General features: G+C 39.9%; 1 long non-coding RNA gene across 1 annotated transcript in view; it reads right to left on the bottom strand.

The window, feature by feature from the left end:
- LOC134733830 (uncharacterized) overlaps positions 1 to 4,664 on the bottom strand; it is a 52,815-nt gene extending 48,151 nt beyond the window's left edge. Inside the window, exon 1 of the long non-coding RNA XR_010117384.1 lies at positions 4,472 to 4,664. This is a non-coding gene — a long non-coding RNA (uncharacterized lncRNA). The remainder of the gene's footprint in view (positions 1 to 4,471) is intronic.
- Between the last annotated feature and the right edge of the window lie 1,336 nt (positions 4,665 to 6,000).

The following is a 6,000-nucleotide window of genomic DNA, read 5'->3' on the forward strand; positions in this document are numbered from 1 at the left end:
CTCATGAACATAGATGCAAAAATTATAATCAAAATATTAGCAGCATTTATCCTAGAAAAATGGATAAAAGATTATGATCAAGTTAAGTTTATTTTAGGAATGCATTAGAAAACTAATGTAATTCATCATATTAATCAAATAAAAGAGAAAAATGTATGATCATCTCAACAGATGTCCAGAAAGTATTTCACATAATTTTAACGTTCACTAATTATTAAAACAAACACCTTTTAATGAACTAGCAGTATAAGGAAACTTTTAAAATCTACAATGATGATTAATTTTATGTATCAACTTGGCTAGGTCACAGTACACAGATATTTGGTTAAACATCATTCTTGATGTTTATGTGAAGGTTTTTATAAATGGGATTAACATTTAACTCAGTAGTTTTGGGTAAAGCAGATTTCCCTCTACAATGTGGGTGAGCTTCATCCAATCAGTTGAAGGCCTTAAGAAAAACAAACAAACAAACAAACAAAAAATCTGACCTTCCTCAAAGAGGGAATTCTGCCATCAGACAGCCTTTGGACTCAAATTGCAACTCTTTCCTCAGCTCAGTCTCCATCCTGTCAGCCTACTCTGCAGATCTTGGGCATGCCAGCCTCCACAATCACATAAACCAATTTCTTAAAATCTCTCTCTCTCTCTCTCTCTCTCTCTCTCTTCACACGTGCATACACATACACATACACACTCTATTAGTTCTGTTTTTCTGTAGAACCCAGACTAATACACAGTAAAAGAGAGTATTTACAAAAAAACATACAACAAACATCATTCTTCATGGGGAAATGTTGAAAAATTTCTCTCCGATATTGAGAAGGAAATAATAATTTAGTATCATACTAGAGATTCTACAGCAAGAGAATAAGGCAAAAAAAAAGAGGTAAGATAAAAGGATGAGAAAGGGATAAACAAAACCATCATTCGTTACATATAATATGTAATTGTATATGTAGAAAATCCAAAAGATCTGCAGGTAAACCAATCTGTTAGAATTGGTTTATCCAATTTAATCTAATGAGATGAATTATCTAGAATGAAAGAGTTTAGCAAGGTTGTTGGGCACATAGTCAATATACAAATGTAAATTATATTTTGATATGCTAACAATAATCAGGTAGAAAATGAAATTGAAGCCAGATATTATAAAAATACTTTAATCAAGCAAATAAAAGAAAACATCTAATAACAAATGTGTAAGAATGGAGAACACCACAAAATTTTACTGAGAGAAATTAAGATAGACCAAAATAAATAGATAAATATGATGGATAGAAAAGATTGGTAAAAGTGTCATTTTCACCCAAAATTGATTTATAGTTTTAAATATCATCATAATCAAAAGCACAATATTGCGTATGTGTGAGACAACAATTCTAAAATTTATATGGAAATTCAAAGAACTGGAAATAGCCAATATATCCTTGGTGAAGTATAAGGTAAAAGACTTGATCTATCAAATATAAAGACATGATGAGGCTAGGGTAATCATGACAACACAATATTGGCACAAGGATAGTTAGGCCAAGGGAATAGAAGATAAAAAGCCCGAATGTCTATCAACAATAAAATGGAAATTGTGGTATATTCATACAATAATATATCACATGGCAATGGAAAGAAACTGATGGATGAATCTAGAATATTGAATGAAAAATTACACATTAATATATATATTATTGTTACACTAAGCACTTTTAGAGTTATATATTACGCTTCACACTAAAAATATTTTAATTGCTGTTTTTAATGTATCAAAAGATTAAGAAACTAAAAATAAACCTCCAAAAAGTTGTACAAGACCTTTTAAAGAAAATACTAGAGTTTATTTTTTTTTTTTTTTTTTTTTTTTTTTTTTTTGAGACGGAGTCTCGCTCTGTCACCCAGGCTGGAGTGCAGTGGCGCAATCTCGGCTCACTGCAAGCTCCGCCTCCCGGGTTCACGCCATTCTCCTGCCTCAGCCTCTCCGAGTAGCTGGGACTACAGGCGCCCGCCACCACGCCCGGCTAATTTTTTTTTTGTATTTTTAGTAGAGACGGGGTTTCACCGTGGTCTCGATCTCCTGACCTCGTGATCCACCCGCCTCGGCCTCCCAAAGTGCTGGGATTACAAGCGTGAGCCACTGCGCCCGGCCCAGAAAATACTAGAGTTTAAAGTAAAACTTAGAAAGACATTACAAAAGACTTAAATAAATGAAGAAATGTACCATGCTTAGAGATTGCATCTCTCAACATTGTATACATATCAATTACCTCCGCATTAATTTATTGTTTCCATTCAACACCAATACATAGCTAACAGATGGCATTATGGAATTTGACAAGATAATTCTAAAATTTGTACAAAAGTACAAAGGATCAAGAATGTCAAGATACTCCTGCGGAAAAAGAATAAATAGGGTATCTGCCAAGATTTATGTTAAAGCTATTGTAATTAAGACATAAGTGTGCACTGAGAAATAGATATACCAATGGAACCTAAGAGAAAGACTAGAAAATAACCCAGACATATATGGACACTTGCCATATAATACATTTGGTATTACAGATCAGTTGAGAAAAGGTAGACTTTTCAATTAAGAATGTTGGGACAGCTTCCTTCCGTCCGTCCTTCCTTCCTTCCTTCCTTTTCTTCCTCCTCTCCCCTCCCCTCCCCTGCCCTCCCCTCCCCTCCCCTGCCCTCCCCTCCCCTCCTCTCCTTTTCTTCCCTCTGTGGCCCAGGCTGGAATGTAGTCCGCTCGCTGCAGACTCCCTGCCTCCAGCTCCCGTGATTCTCCTGCCCCAGCCTGCGGGCTGCCTGGGATTGCCGGCGCGCGCCACCACTGCTGCCTGCTTTTTCTCCTTTGGCTGGAGGCGCGGTTTCGCCTTGTTGGCCAGGCTGATCTCCAGCTCCTGACCCCGACTGCTCTGCCGGCCTCGGCCTCCCGAGGTGCTGGGACTGCAGACGGAGTCTCGCGCACTCGGTGCTAGGTGTTGCCCGGGCTGGAGTGCGGTGGCGTGGTCTTGGCTCGCTGCAGCCTCCGCCTCCCAGCCGCCTGCCTTGGCCTCCCAGGGTGCTGGGATTGCAGCCCCTGCCCGGCCGCCGTCCCATCTGGGAGGTGGGGAGCGTCTCTGCCCGGCCGCCCCGCCTGGGAAGTGAGGAGCGCCTCTGCCCGGTCGCCACTTCTGGGAAGTGAGGAGCGCCTCTGCCGGGCCGCCCCGTCTGGGAAGAAGTGAGGAGCGCCTCTGCCCGGCCGCCCCGTCTGGGAAGTGAGGAGCGCCTCTGCCCGGCCACCCATCGTCTGGGAAGTGAGGAGCGCCTCTGCCCGGCCACCCATCGTCTGGGAAGTGAGGAGCGCTTCTGCCCGGCCGCCCTGTCAGGGAAGTGAGGAGCGCCTCTGCCCGGCCGCCCATCGTCTGGGAAGTGAGGAGCACGTCTGCCCGACCGCCCCGTCTGGGAGGTCTACCACGGAGGCCAGAAGCAATGTGGGGGCTGGACGTGGTGGCTCACGCCTGTGCTCCCAGCACTCTGGGAGGCTGAGGCAGGTTGATCACTTCAGGCTAGGAGTTTGAGACCAGTGTGGCCAACATGGTGAAACATATGAAAAATACAACAGACAAACCAACCAACCAACCCAGCGACAACAAAACAGGTCTACCCTGGAGTCATACTCTAATTTTTTCTATTTTCCTCCCTTTCTGATCCTTTATCCCACTTTCTTTTTCTTCCTCTTCCTTCTCCTTCTTCTTTGTCAAATAGAGGATTGAGTTATTATCATTGATCCATACAAAGTCCCTCTCTCATTTATTTTCTTTAATTCCCACTCCCCATTTCTATTCCCCGTCTTCCCATGTGCAACCTTCCTAATATGTTTGATATGCATTATTTTGTTTGTGTGTATTCTTAGAAAATGTTTATTGTTTTGTGTGCAAAAAAAATTAATAAAAAAAAAAGAAAAAAAAGAATGTTGGGACAATGGTTATCCATATGGAAAGAAATGAAACTGGACTCTTCATTCACACTATACATATAAAATCAGTATGAGGTGAATTAAAGACCAGTCTTTGTTTGAAAGGTGAAATTCTAAAAACTCTTAGAAGAAATTATGTGATAATTTCTTTGTAAATTCGGGATAGTGTATAGTTACATTTCAATCAGAGGAGCAGAATCACTAAAATGTGGAGTATGTGTGTGAGTCTGTATGTGTGTGTAAAGTAATTTGCTCCAGGGATCTGAACTTCTTGCCTCCTTGTGAGGAGCTATTGTCTTTCCTCCTGATCCTAGAACTTGGAGTCCATAATATAAGAAGTCAGGAATTAAAAAAAATGTAGTGCGAGCGAGCAAGAACACGCTGGAACACAGAGGAACAACCTGAAGCTCATGAGGACCTATTGAAACCTATGTTGGTTCTTAGTGTCTCTGACATTAATGGTATGGGTGGCTTCCAGTAGCCAGAAGTCTTTGTTACAGAGCTAAACACAATTACCTGGCCAAGGAGTAAGAGAAGCTGAAGAAAGATCCAGGGGATGACGGAGTAGTTTCAGATGTGGCCACTGCTTCATGCCAATGAGGTGAGTCAGTAGATCAGAGACAATACGGGTCAGCTACAAAATGGCTGCTGCTTCACTTTTGCCTTCCAGGTTTTCCACAGTAGTGTCTCTTGTAGTCCACCCTAATCAGAAATATACAAAAAAGTGAATTCTGGGAAATGTAGTTCACCCTAGCCAGGCTGACATATTACAAAACCATCAGAGGTAGAAATAGTTTTCTTAAAAAATACATAATAAGCAGCCGTTATAGTACATATTTAAAAAAATTTATTTAAGAAGAAAAGATGAGTATCTTTTCTGAGCTCTTGAATACTTGAAAATATCTTTTCCTTCATCTTATACATCATTCAAGATGCGCATGTGTAGAAAATCCTTGATCTACATTTTTTTCCCTCTGAACTCTGTAAAAGTGCTGTTTTCTCTCAGTATTATTAAAACAAAAGTAAAAATTCCAGGCAGTTTTTGGCTATCTTTTAAGTAACACTAGTTTTGACGGGGTAGGTCTGAATAGTTTTTGTATTCATTCTTTGTCTTTATAACCTAACCCTTTTGTTACAAGTGTCTAGATATACTGATATTATCAGTAGCTATCCAGTAATTTGCCCCCTTGTTTTCTTACCAACAAAAACTAAATTTTGTTTGTTGAATAGTAATGTTCCTAGCCTTCATTGCAATTAGAGGTGGCTATGTAACACAGTTTTGGCCAGTGATCTAATGACACATGAAAAGAGGTTTTGCTTTCCTAACATATTTCTTCCTTTATTACTTCCTTCTTCCTGCTCTTGAAACTAGAATGAGACATTGGAGGTGAGGCAGCCTTCATGTGACTATTTATGCCTTCTCCATTTATGTTCAGTGGTAATTCATCAGTGAAGAAAACAGTCAAATGTCTCTCCCTTTGTGTATCTTAAACTCTAGTGTATATCAACAAATAATAATAGAATTAAATAAGTAAACTATTTAGAATATGAACAATGATAAGTGCTGTAGGAAAAAATGTTAGAATATGAGATTCTAAGAAGCTAGTGAGTGTAATATTAAACAAAATGGTGGGGACAGGGAGCAGGCCATGAAACTAGCTAGAAGAGGAACTTTCCAGAGAGTGTGGGGGAAAAAATCAATGCAAAGACCTGACCTGGGAATATGCCTGCTATATTTCAGTAAACAACCAGCAAGCAGCTAGTTTACTGAAGTTCAGTGGTGACAGAGGACTAGTAGGAGATGAGGTTAGAGAGGACGGATGGGGAAAATTAATGTAGGGCTTTTAGGTCATTGTGTAGAATTTGCCATCTACTTTGAGTGAGATAAAACATCACTAGAGAGTTCTGAACAGGGGAGTGACTTGCTGTGATTTATATTTTTAAGACTTTGTTTTAAACCTTTTTATTTTCATTGAATTTTATACCTACATAAAAATTGCAAACGTAATACAGAGTTTCCTTATATCCGTCACTATACTTTCCCT

The sequence above is a fragment of the Symphalangus syndactylus genome, chromosome 12, assembly GCF_028878055.3.
Source record: "Symphalangus syndactylus isolate Jambi chromosome 12, NHGRI_mSymSyn1-v2.1_pri, whole genome shotgun sequence".
Taxonomy (NCBI): domain Eukaryota; kingdom Metazoa; phylum Chordata; class Mammalia; order Primates; family Hylobatidae; genus Symphalangus; species Symphalangus syndactylus.